This window comes from Meles meles, chromosome 3, assembly GCF_922984935.1.
Source record: "Meles meles chromosome 3, mMelMel3.1 paternal haplotype, whole genome shotgun sequence".
NCBI classification, from domain to species: domain Eukaryota; kingdom Metazoa; phylum Chordata; class Mammalia; order Carnivora; family Mustelidae; genus Meles; species Meles meles.
Genome location: NC_060068.1, coordinates 122,874,631 through 122,888,860, shown reverse-complemented (window position 1 = coordinate 122,888,860; position 14,230 = coordinate 122,874,631).

Here is a 14,230-nt window from a genome sequence, read left to right as displayed (position 1 = left end):
GGTAAGCATTCACATAAAATACAAATATCTTCATATCCTATGCCCATTTGGAAAGCTCTGCCCATATACCTATTCCCCAGACCTCCTTGGCACTGATTTTCTAATCATGCTCCTTTCAAGTTCCTGACTATCCAGCCAAACAATTACCCAGACAAATATCCATGAATCATGGTAGATCTATCCCCCTGGCCATCTCTTTTTCTAGGCAGAACAAATGACCAGGTGCACTGATTAGAGTTCTGCCTACTAAGAGGATGTCTCTTCTTCATGGTCCTTTAGGGCCACACATGAGTGTCTCAGTTATCTATTGTGATGTAATTAACCACTCCAAAACTTAGTGGCTTAAAATGACAACAATAATTTATTTTGCTTGTGAATATGTTATTTGGGCTTTCAGCATGGCTGGCTCATCTCTATTCCATGTTCAAATAGTCAGTTTTTGAAACTGAACTGGGTTAGTCTGGAGGATGGGCTTTCACTTTGGCTCAATCACATAGCTGGTCAGTTGTTGCTGGCTATTGGCTGAGGTATAGCCAGAACTGTAGGCTAGGCCTCTGTTCCTCTCCAAGTAGGCACCTCCACAGGTTGCCTGGGCTTGCTCATGGTGGGTGAGCTCCAAGAGTGAGTGTTACAAGAGCCTTGGGAGTCACAAAGCAACACTTCTGCCTTAATTTTATTGGTCAAGGCATAGGTTCAAGGGGAGGGTACATAGACTCCACTTCTTAAATGGGGGGGTGTGTGTCAAAGTTCTAGAAAAGTACATGTAATAAGACATTATTGTGGCCTTCTTTGGAAATACAATCTGCCATATGCAGATTGAAAGAAAGGAGCAGCAAAGTGAAGAGAGGACCATGGGTACATAGGTCCTTTGCTCATCTGTGTCTTCTGAATTTACCTGAGCCTGATCTCTTCTGAAAATGAAATGCTGCTGTGCATATCTAACTTTATGACTGGCGAGTGAGACAACACTTGGTAACTTGGTGGCCCACAGTCAAATGTTTAGTTGCTACTAGTGCCTAGAGCAAGCCATTCTCAAAAGAATAGTTATCTGTAGGGGATGACATAACTTTGTCCCCACATCCTAAGTGTCTGGGCCATAAGGCATCTATGGGGTCTTGCCAAAGTCTCCATGTAGCCTCCTTATGTTCCACAGATACTTTAAGCACCATTGGATCTTCTGGGTCACGTTGCCCAAATGGTGGAGGGGCATCACAGCCTGGACTTACTGTAGAGCTTTCACTTGTTCTGAGCCCTCCTGAAACCTGGGAGCCTTTTGGGTCACTCAGTAAATATGTTAGAATAGCATGGCCAAGTGAGATATATGTTGCCTGCCAAAGTCAAAGAGGTTTACCCAGCATTGTGCTTTTTTCTTGATGGTAGAAGGGGACAGATAACAGAAGTTTGTCTTTCATGTTGGAAGGATATTTTGAGATGTCCCAGACCGTCAAACCCCTAGAATTTCACCAAGGTGGCAGCTCCTGAAATTTTGTGGGATTTGTTTCCTATGCTCTGGTATGCAAATGTCTTACCAAGATACCTAGAGTAGTTGCTACTTCCTGTGCACCAGCTCCAGGCACCATGATATCATCAATGTATGAATCAGCTTAATGTCCTAGAGAAAGGCAATCAAGGTGCTTCCAGACTAGATCGTGACAGAGAGCCTGAGAGTTGATATAGCCCTGAGGTACATTACTGAAATATATTGCTAGCACTGCCTGCTGAAAGCAAACTATATCTCAAGGTCTTAATTAACAGGTACAAGGGGGGGAAACACATTCTCCAGACCAATCGCTTAATTGCAGGTCCTGGAGATGTGTTCATTCACTCCAGAAATGAAACTATATCTGGAACAGCAACACAACAGAAATAACCACTGATTACACTTATAACATACTGTCATTCTCCAAGATCCATCCAACCAGGTACCTGGTGGTGATTTGGTAATATTAGACCCCTTCCACTCTAATTCATCCTGCCAAAACCCGTTAAGTCTTTGACTTGCTGACACAAGATCCTATATAATATCACCTTGGACCAGGAGGCCAACTTTATAGTACTAGAGGGTTATTGATGGACATGTAACTATAGGATCATTGGTCTTAGCATATATCATATCACCCCACATTCTAGACTAACAGAACTTTGGAATGGCCTCTACAAGATGCAGCTAAATCTGAAGATAACTCCGTAGGACTGGGGTACAGACCCTCAGATGTGATAAATATAAATTGCTATTATGTGGAGCTGTTTTCCTGTTAGATAGAATACATAGGTCCATGAGCCAAGGAATGGAGGCTAAGAGTGATCCTCTGTCCACCATTTTCAGTGGCCTTCTTAGGGACTATGTACTTTTCATCTCTGCAACTTTAGGTTAGGTGCATCTAGGGGTCCTGGCATACAATGAGAGGATAGGGTAGGTGGAGAGAACTTTTATTTATTGTCTGTCAGGGAACAATAATTGTTCTACCGAACTTAAAGCTCTGGCTGCTACTTGGTCACTTTGATTTTCTCATGACAGAAGATCAGCAGACAAAGATAAAAGTTATATTGTCAGGAGTACCTGACCTTTTTCCTTCTAAGGGATGCAGAGTTGCTTTGACATAATAGGAAAAGGGAGAGACATGTCTGTAACTCAGAGAATCCACTAGACATCTCTTGAGGCTGCCATGACTGGTTTTAACTGTGAATGAACAATTCAGGAACAATGGCCTGACAAGCACACAGCAAGCAAAGGCTCGAGCCACTTGGGGTGAAGGTCTAGAATGCCCTAACAGGCAAGCAATTCAGACTAATGAAAGTGCTAGCTGAGGTGAGAGGGAATCTAGAACAGGTGGGCATAGAAGGAGATGATAACTATCAATTATAGGCTCAGGACCAACTACAGAAGCAGGGGCTGTGGCTCATTCCACTATCTCTCCTCTTATACATCTCTTCGGCTAGAAATTGTGATGATCCACGCTCCTGAAGAAACAATGGTTTAGATCTAACTTGAAGCACACAAGAATAGTGCAAGTTATCCATATTCTCCCCATATTCTCAGTTTCCTTTTTAATTTTGGGGTATCAGCTCCCATGTGCCTTTTCTTCCAACAGCCAATACCTGCATCTTTTTGTCCAAGGGGTGCCCCCAGATTCCTGGCATCACAGTGCCTTTGGGCACAGGGGGCCAAAAGTGTTTGGGAATTTACAATTCCCACTCCCCTCCCCCACCCTCAATACACACACACACACACACACACACACACACACCAGCCCTTAACCAATCACTGAAGGGCACAGAGATATACATACTCTAACTCCCTTGTTCCCCATAGGACAGTGTAAATCTTGTCTATACCGTCCAGAGCTCTCCTGTGGAACTGAGCCAAAGTTACCCTCCATAGCACCACACTAGACATCACAACCTGGCTTGGCTTCATTCCCTTCCCAACTTATTTCCCCACACTCCTGCCAGTTTTTCCTGGGAGTACTTCCTAATCAACCACCTTTGCTTGAATCCTTATCTTAAGGCCTGCTCCCAAGATCATACTATATTATTAGGAGGTTGGAGTAGGGTTGTAAAAGCTGATTTGCAATATCTTCTACCTTCATTATAGTATTGATTTCTTGTGGATACTAAACTTCGGTGACCTAATCCTTATTACCTATTTGAATAATTCCTAATAAAAAATGAATATAAAAATGAAGATAAATAGTTTCTAAGTATACTATTATTCTTTCTGCTCACTAATTCTACTTATACCATCCTCTCCAAAAGAAAAAACAATTTTTTATTTTCTTAAAGATTTTATTTATTTATTTGACAGGATGAGAGAGAGAGAGAGAGAGAGACAGCAAGAGAAGGAACACAAACAGGAGGAGTGGGAGAGGGAGAAGCAGGGTCCCCACTGAGCGGGGAGCCTGATGCAGGGCTCGATCTCAGAACCCTGGGATCATGACCTGAGCCGAAGGCTGATGCTTAACGACTGAACCACCCAGGCACCCCCAAAATAATAATTTTTAAAGAAGCAATATTCTTTTTTTTTAAAGATTTTATTTATTTATTTGACAGAGAGAGATCACAAGTAGGCAGAGAGGCATGCAGAGAGAGGAAGGGAAGCAGGCTCCCTGCTGAGCAGAGAGCCCGATGCGGGACTCAATCCCAGGACCCTGAGATCATGACCTGAGCCAAAGGCAGCGGCTTAACCCACTGAGCCACCCAGGTGCCCCTAAAGAGACAATATTCTTAAAGAAGGGTTAACTTGTGGAAGGTATCCTTGCTTCTTCTAATTATTGTCATATGGTAGACCAGGAAAAAAAAACAGGAAAAAATTATCAGACCTAGAAAACAGATAAAGAATTCAAATGGCATGAGCTGGCTCTAGTACAATCCTAATGTAAAGGCATTATATTTCCTCCCTCCCTTCCTTTCTTCCTTCCAGTCTGTGAGTTAGGGGAGCATGCAAAGTAGCATTAGTTCCTTACCCTTGAGAAACTCCAAACCCAATGGAGGTCAATGGAAGAAGCCCCTTCTTCTAACTAGGTTAAGCCTCACTGCAGCAAAATTTCTCCATCCTGAAGGAAGCTGTTTGGGGACATTCTGCAACCCATATATAGTATATCTTGACCACTTGATTGTCATCCCCACCTATAGTGGTTCTTACATTTGCTCTTACTGAACTCTGTTCTCTCCCCTCTACAGCTGGAAGTCTCAAGCAAGATGAGAAAATAGATTTAAAATATGTGATAACAGGGACACCTGGCCAGCTCAGTCAGCAGAGCATGCGACTCTTGATCTCAGGGCTGTGAGTTCAAGCCCCATGCTGGGCACAGACCTTATTTAAAATTCAAAAAAAAGTAAAAAAAAAAGAAAGAAAAGTGATAATAGAAGAGTGAGGGGAGATGGCAGTTTAGGCTCATCCTTTGATCTAGCCTGCAATTTTATATTGCATAGTCTTTGCATAGCATCTTTTTCAATTAAATGTAGTTTGACAAATCTTTTTTTTTCTAAGATTTTATTTATTTATTTGACAGAGAGAGAGCATGAGAGAGGGGAGGGTCAAAGGGAGAAGCAGACTCTGCTGAGCCTGATGTGGGGACCCCATCCAGGGACTCCAAGATCATGACCTGAGCAGAAAGCAGTCGCTTAACCAGCTGAGCCACCCAGGCACCCAACAAATCTTCTTAAGTCTCTTCAGATAATGCCAAAGTGAAATAGTGGGAAGTACATTTCTTTTTTTTTTTAAAGACTTTATTTATTTAACAGACAGAGATCACAAGTAGGCAGAGAGGCAGGCAGAGAGAGAGGGGGGAGGCTCCCCTTGGAGCAGAGAGCCCAACACGGGGCTCGATCCCAGGACCCCGGGATTATGACCTGAGCTGAAGGCAGAGGCCTCAACCCACTGAGCCACCCAGGCGCCCCGGAAGTACATTTCTTAATTCAAAGAAAAGTTTTTCAAAATCTTCTTTGGGCAGGTGGACTGAAAATACAGGAAGATGGTAGGGGAAGAAGCAGTAAGTTCTGATAGATTGATTATCTTTACCCATCTTATGCATTTATATAAAATCATTTTTCTTGATTTCTAATAGGTTAACACAGGAGAGAAGTGCTGACCTAAATGGTCCTACACTCTCTTTGTAGAAAGCATAGTCTGTTGGCTAATGATCTCATGGCAGCCCAATAGCAGAGGCTAAGGAGGCAAGCAAAGGTCTGTCTCTCCCTTTCACTAGCTATGGTTCTGGGTAAATTACTTAACTTGTTTAATCCCATTTTCATGGGATTGCATGCAAAACGGGGATTGTTCTGGGTTGAATTGTGTTCTTCCAAAATTCATATGTCTGAGTCTTAGCCCCAAATACTTCACAATATGACCTTATTTGGGAATAAGGTCCTTACAGATAAAATTAGTTTGGTTAAAATGAGGTCATGCTGGAGAAAGGTGGGTCCCTAATTCAACACAACTTAAGTCCTTTAAAAAGGGATATTTGGGGATACCTGGGTGGCTCAGTCGATTAAGCGTCTGCTTCTTGGTGTTGGCTCAGGTCATGATCTTATGGGTCATGGGATTGAGCCCTGCATCAGGCTCCACACTCAGCAGGGAATCTGCTCAAAGATTCTCTCCCTCTGCCCCTCCCCTTGTTCATTCTCTCTCTTTAAAATAAATACATAAATCTTGAAAAAAGGGGGGTATTTGGACATATACATGCACACAGGGAGAATGACACATTAAGATGGAGTCAGTGATGAAGATAATGTTTCTAAAAGCCAAGGTACCATCCTTGTCAACACATCAATCTCAGACTTCCTGCCTCCAGAACTATGAGACAATACATTTCTGTTCTTAAGCCATGTGATCTATGGCACTTCATTGCAACCCTGCAAACTAATCCAGAGATTAAAATAGTTCCAGCCCCATAGAGTTGTAATGAGGATTAAACGAGATGATGCATGGGAAGTATTTCATACAGTGATTGGCCGTAAAAAGTACTTAAAAACTGGTTGCTATTATTACTGTTTAGGGTAGATTAATGACTTAACCAACAAAAAACATATCTCCTGGAACAAAACATATCCTGAAGTTGCCTCTTCAGTATTCACTAAATGACCTAGAGGATCCTGAATTTTCTAGCCAGGTGCCTTGGGTAGGACTGACCCCTTCCTCAATTTCAGGATGGGTTTTGAGTGGCTTAAACCCTTCACTACAATTCTCCTTCCATTTCCATTCGCACAGGGACTGGATGACATGAACACGTAACCTAGGCCTGAGCCAATCATCACAGCGTTTCTCAGGCCATGGATGGGAGTGCGGGGGAACCTGTGACCCAAGAATTAAATTAGAGAAATTCCCTAGACTTTTCTTTGACAGTTTGATGAAGGATGTCTCTACCCTCTCAACCCCCAGTCTCAGATATTAACAGAAAGTTTGTCTGTGCTGGTCTTATGAGGGAACTCAAACCATGAACAGAGCTGATGAGGGTGGAACAGAGAGAATTCGAGTTATAGTGACCTTGATGATACCTTATGCCACCGTTCATCAAATCCTACCTGAATGCTGCTTCGTATCTTTTTTCCCTGGCTAGTTTGAGTTTGAGTTGGGTTCTCTTGGGAAAGTGGCATATTTAGTGGGCAGGACTTGGTAGGAGAGAAGCAGGAAGTAGCTTTATTCTTTCTCATCACTTACTCTTTAAACCTACTTGGTCTGTTCTCTATTCTCCATCTGTGTGGTATACTGAGCAGAGGACTTAGATTTTCTGTCACTTTCAGGTATTAGATTAGTCTCACTTCAGGTGCCAAAAATCTGGGTGGATTTAAGTGAGAGCTTCAGTTTCCTGTGTGGATGAAATCTCGAGGCTCACGTAGGCTTAACACCTGTGGGAGTGAAGGAATAGGGTGTTTTTTGTTTGTTTTGTTTTGTTTTTCCTATTTCTTCACTATATCCCACTCCTACTGTATGCTTCCTGGTGCTTCTGGGTGCCTCCAGTTAGGATGGAAAGGAGGGACGGGAGGAAGCAAAAGCAGGGTCTAACTTGATGGTGGTGGTTTAATCTGGCATCACTGTCTTCCTGTAGCAGATGCCCAAATGCTGGCCTTGGGTCTCGTGGGATGCTTTCATGACTCCTTTACAAACAACCCCTGATATGGCACATTTGCTGGGCTGGACATTGTACCCTCTGGTTGACCTTTCAGAGGCCACTCCCCTTAGCATCTCTTTATCTCTCTATGAACTGACATGGAACAATTTCTAGGATGAAAGAAAGCAAAGTGTAAACAGTGCCCAAAGTATGCCACCTTTTGTGTAGTGAAGAAGGGAAAAATACAAAATGCATGTATCTGTTCAACAATGCCCTAGGAGCCATGTGGAGCTTAGGCAAAAGGAACATACACACTTTTGGGTCTAATGGAATCAAACTCATAAATATTCTCAAAATCTACTTCTTTGTTTATATTGTTTTCAGTTGAGAGAACTGCTGTGTTTGATCACTTATTTTATTATTATATTTTAAAGTAGGCTGAATACCTAATGTGGGGCTCAAATTCACGACCCCAGGATCAAGAGGTTATGCCCTATAGACTGAATCAGCCAGGTGCTCCTTGATCATTTCTTTTGGACAAGAGGTGATCTTAAATAATTTTTTTAAAAAAGATTTTATTTATTTATTTGACAGACAGAGATCACAAGTAGGCAGAGAGGCAGGCAGAGAGAGGGGGGTGGGAAGCAGGCTCCCTGCTGAGAGAGAGCCCAATGTGGGGCTCGATCCCAGGACCCTGGGATCATGACCTGAGCCGAAGGCAGGGGCCTTAACCCATTGAGCCACCCAGGCACCCCTGATCTTAAATAATTTTTAATCAACTTAAGCTGAAGTAAAATTAGAGTAAAGTCTGTTTTGGTATAAATAAAATATTTAAATTAAAAATAATGTTGTGGGGGCGCCTGGGTGGCTCAGTGGGTTAAGCCTCTGCCTTCAGCTCAGGTCATGATCTCAGGGTCCTGGGATCGAGCCCCACATCGGGCTCTCTGCTCAGCAGGGAGCCTTCTTCCCCCTCTCTCTCTATCTGCCTCTCTGCCTACCTGTGATCTCTCTCTCTGTCAAATAAATAAATAAAATCTTTAAAAAAAATAATGTTGTGAAGAGCAACACTGATGAAGATGGCAGCCACCATGGGCTGGGACAATTTATGAAAACCAAACATACAGCCTTAAATACCCCAAAACTCTCCCTTTGTAATATATGTAACAAAAATGAATATGAATGGAGTTAACAGTTCCAATGGAGTAGTAGACCCAAGAGCCATACCAGTGCTGTCAAAATGGTAGAATTCATATAGCATCAAAGTTGCAAGATGATGTCTAACGAAAACATGAAACTCCCTCAGCTGCCTGAAGGACAGTGTCACGGCAATTAATTGAAAAGAGAAAACACAGTTCCCCCATTTGATTTAAGCAATCTTCATTTTCCACAGTAGTACGTTTTCTAGATACATCTTGTAGACCTCAAAGTACTGGAAAGGAAGCTTCCATTCAAAGGCAATTTATCTTAAGATATTGTAAATGATACTAATTTTTGTCCATTTGAAATATATGTTGTGCTATAAAAAATAAAATAAAATAATGTATTACTCTATCTACTTTTTAATTTTTCAATATTTTTTCATCTGCCATAATGTTTTTGAGGAATAGCAGTCATTAAAAACTACTTAAAAACATGTACATGAGGTACATATTTTTCCTTTTGCCTCAGGTTCAAATACGGCTCAGCTCTGTGGTCATATTTATTCAAAACTATGATGTCTTGTCATCACAGATTTTTTTGCATTAATTTTTATTTTTAAAAATATTGCCTTAAAATATTATATATTTATTTTTAAAGATTTTATTTATGTATTATTTTGATAGAGAGAGAGAGAGTGTGTGCCCGTGAATGGGGGATGGGCAGAGAGGGAGGGAAGGAGAGAATTCCCAAGCAGACTCTGCACTAAGTGCAAAGCCCAGTGTGGAGCCTGATCCCACAATCCTTGAGATCATGCCCTGAGCTGAGACCAAGAGTCGATGCTCAACCGACTTAGCCACCCAGACACCCCTAAAATCTTATTTATTTTGACTACAGATTCCTCTCCACTTAATTCTGTGCCAAGGTGAGTTCCTCACCCTAATGTGGTCTCTGCATCTCAACTGTGCAAAAAGAAACACAAAAAGGATAAACCAAAAACTAATGAGATTGGTTAGGTACAAGCAGAGGATCGGGATAGGATAGAAAGGATAAGGACAGCTCTCTGAGCAATCCTTCTTACAAATTTCTGACTTTTAGAGCCATGCAACTGTTTCACATACTAAAAATATGAACAAAATATAATCAACGAAGATGAGATAGAGCCCCAAATGGAATTATACATGAAAACCTAACTGTATTGAACAACAGCCATATTGGGGGTGACAGCAGAAAAGGACCAACCTATGTAAATTTGGGAAAGAATATTTTGACTCCATACACATTAATATGCTCTAAAGACCAAGGGGAAAAAATTGAGCACAAATACTTTACTCAGTAGTTTGTTTTTATCACAGGTATGGTTTAGTATCTGAAACCAATTTATGAATATTGAAGCCAATAAGTAAATATATTGTGGGTAATGAGAGCCAGGTTTCTCACTGCCAGAGAAAGCAGTTAAAATAAAGGGAAAGGCTGAATGAAACCTACGGTGTAGATTTGGAATTGGAGTTATAAACTAATAGTGTGTATATGTATGTGTGTGTACATATACATAAAATACATGCAACATATATATATATATACACACACACACTTATAGATAGATGACTTCCTACTACCAATAAGCACATCTAGCACCTATCTTTTGATTTCTAAATACCACTACCCAGTGAAAGGATCTTTCTGCTTACTATAACCTCAGGCACAATGACTTGCTGGTCCCCTACAAGCCCTGTGTTCCCTTCATTTACTTGCTCATTTTCTTTTCCTTGCCAGAACATGGTCACTCCGTTGATGCTTCAGGAATCAGTTCAAATGCCACCTCCTCTGAAAGGAATTCTTACTTCTCCTGAGTTGGACATGAACTGTTTCTGAATCCTAAGGCATGCCATCTAGTGTGTACACTCTCGAAACATGTAAGTTTATTGAAATACCTCAATAAAGCTATCGTGAAAAAAGAACGGACAGTAGCAGCTGCTGGCATGCCAGAGGAACCACTGGTACTCGCAAACACTGATTGCGGAAATGTAAATTGCTACAACCCTTAGAAAAGCAGTTTGGCCTTTTCTTTTAGAGTCAAACATATTATTACCACATAATTCAGCAATTCCACTCCTGAACAGTTACCCAATATTTTTTAAAAAATTTTATTTGTCAGAGAGAGAGGGTGGGGAGAGAGCATGAGCATACACAAGCAGGGAGAGCAGGAGGCAGAGGGAGAAGTAGGCTTCCAGCTGAGCAAGGAGCCTGATGGTCCATCCCAGGACCCTGGGATCATGACCTAAGCTGAAGGCAGATGCTTAGCCAATGAAGCCACCCAGGTGTCCCCAGTTACCCAATTTTAAATTAATATTTATAATGACACAGATATCAGAATAAGAATGTGCCTGGGTGACTCAGTGGGTTGGGCCTCTGCCTTGGGCTCAGGTCATGATCTCAGGGTCCTGGGATCAAGCCCCGCATGGGGCTCTCTGCTGGGTAGGGAGCCTGCTTCCCCCTCTCCCTGCCTGCCTCTCTGCCTACTTGTGATTTCTCTCTCTGTCAAGTAGATAGATAAAATCTTAAAAAAAAAAAAAAAATCAGAACCGGGCACCTGGGTGGCTCTGTCGGTTAAGCATCTGACTTCAGCTCAGGTCATGATCTCAGGGTTTGGGGATTGAGCCCCACATTGGACTCTGCCCTCAGCAGGGAGTCTGCTTGTCCCTCTGTATCCGTCCCCCCCCCCCGGTGTTCTCTCTCTCAAATAAATAAATAAATAAAACATTTTAAAAAAATGTGCATAGTCTAGTGGCTTTATTTGTAAATGCTAAAGACTAGAAATAACTCATAATCCTTCACCTGATAAACAGATAAACTACAGTATATGTAGTATAGAATTATTGCTTAGCAGTAAGATGATAAACACCTGATACATGGATGAGCCCCAAATTCATTATGCTTAGTGAAAGAAACCAGACTTAAAAACCAATATACTGTATGATTTCATTTATGTGACAATTTAGAAAAGTCAAAAACTATAGGGAGAGAAAACAGATTAGTGATTGCCAGGAGCTAGAGGTGGTGGGGTGAAGTTGACTACAAAAAGACCAGGGGAGGAGTGCCTGGGTGGCTCAGTGGGTTAAAGCCTCTGCCTTCAGCTCAGGTCATGATCTCAGGGTCCTGGGATCGAGCCCCACATTGGGCTCTCTGCTTGGCAGGGAGCCTGCTGCCTCCTCTCTCTCTGCCTGCCTCTCTGCCCACTTGTGATCTCTGTCAAATACATCAATAAAATCTTAAAAAAAAAAAAGACCGGGGGATTTTGGGGTGATGAAAATGTTCTCCATATTGACTGGAGTAGTAGTTGTACAACTTCATGCATTTGTAAAAACTTGTAGAACCATATCCTAGAAAAGGTGAACTTTACTGTATATCAACCATCTCTTAAAAAAATAAAGCAATAAAACAAAGCCATGGTATTGACCTGGAGGTTTAATTTTCAAGAATACATGTATGTTTAAAGGTGTTTATCATTTGGGGCGCTTGGGTGGCTTAATCGGTTAAACATTCACTCTTAATTTCAGCTCAGGTCATGATCTCATGACCTGATGTTGGGCTCTGCATACACTCAGCTGGGAATCTGCTTGAGATTCTCTTTCTCCCTCTAACCCCCACCCCCGCTCACATACACATGCTCTCTAAAATAAATAAATAAATCTTTAAAAATAGGATGCTTATCATTTTATAGTTGACAGCATTGAAAACCTAAAAACAACCCAAATATCCAATAATGGAGAAGTGTGTAAATAAACAGGGTACAAGACAAGTGCAAATTAAGTCTACAACCATATTTCTTATCTGTAAGATTGGCAAAAATCCCGAAGTTCCACAACATACTCTACAGATGACACTGTGAGGAAACAGACTGGTGGGAATACAAAATTTTACACTCATATAAAGGTGAATGGACAACATCAAGCAAAAATCAGGGGCGCCTGGGGGCTCAGTGGGTTGAGCCTCTGCCTTCGGCTCAGGTCATGATCTCGGAGTCCTGGAATCGAGCCCCACATCGGGCTCGCGGCTCAGTGGGGAGCCTGCTTCCCCCTCTCTCTGCCTTCTGCTCTGCCTACTTGTGATCTCTTTCTCTCTCTTTCTCTCTCTCTCTCTCTCTCTCGTTAAATAAATAAATAAATAAATAAATAAATAAATAAAAATCTTTAATAAAAAAAATCATATGCATGGTGGAGCTGTAAGGCTGCTGTCTTCATGTCTGATACTACAGCTTGAATTCTGTGGGGCAGTCAGTCAGGAAGCACAGACAGATTAAAAAAAGCCATCCATGAACATGAGCTGGGATCCACGAGATAGACCCAAACTGATGCCAGTTCTCACTACCTCCAACCTTGAGAAACTGGCTATCTCGCCCAAGATGGTGTCCTTTTCACTGAGCTAGACATCTGCAAGTCCTAGGAGTTGCAGAAATTGAATGATGATGCAAGGGGAGGTGGGGCAGTTGTAGGCCTGAATTTTGCCCCATGCCAAACCAGTAAGTGAGTAAATAAGCCACCATGTGTGTTAGCCACCCAAGTACCTGCCCCATCCTTCTGGACATGAAAACCAAAATGCTGCTGCTTTTCCTCTGCCCATCGAGTTTCATGTGAAAATATCTCTTCTCAACCACCCTAACTATAAACATAGAGGGATGCTTGGCCTAGCCAAGCTGACCCATTATAATGCTGACCAAACCTGATAAAAACACAAACTGAAAAAAAAAAAAAAAAAAAAACAACAACCCACAAACTGATGCATGTACAAAGCTCTTCCTGGTGGTACCAATTCCAATAGCACACAACTGGAAGCAACACAAACGTCCATTAACAGGGAACCAGTTACGTAAACTAGAGTACATCCACACCGTGAGGCTATAAAATCGGATGTGAAAAAAAAAAGCCTTTACATGCTGTGCCATGGAATAATATCTAAGATATACTGAGAAGTGAGGGAAAAAGAAAACAAGAGATGCAAAACAATGAGTATAGTAAATTGTCTTTAACCTAAGAAAATATTTCCTAGTTCTGTCCATTGGAAAGTCCTAGAAAAACAACTAACCCCATAGCAACAAGTACCTTTCACAACTATAATGTGATCTCTAATACTACTCCCATTAAAGGGATCAGGATCCTTAAAGAAACAGCTAAATCCAGTTCAGGAGTAGGAAATGTACAAGGTAAGCCTAGAATAGTCTATCATACTCGAAAGTAATGTCGTTTCACAAAGACATTAAAGCCAACTTGAAGGCACTCTCACTGACAAAATTTCTGAGCAACAGAAAAGAATTACTGAAATAAGTTGAAATACTAGCTATGTTAAAATTCATGTGTACATGAAGATGATTAAAAAAAACTTAGTCACCTTTGTAGAAAGGTAAAACAAGTAAATAAAAGGAAAGATACAATCATTTATGGACTATTTTTCAGGGAAACTAAATAGTTTTTTTTAAAAGATTTTATTTATTTATTTGACAGAGATCACAAGTAGGCAGAGAGGCAGGCAGAGAGAGAGGAGGA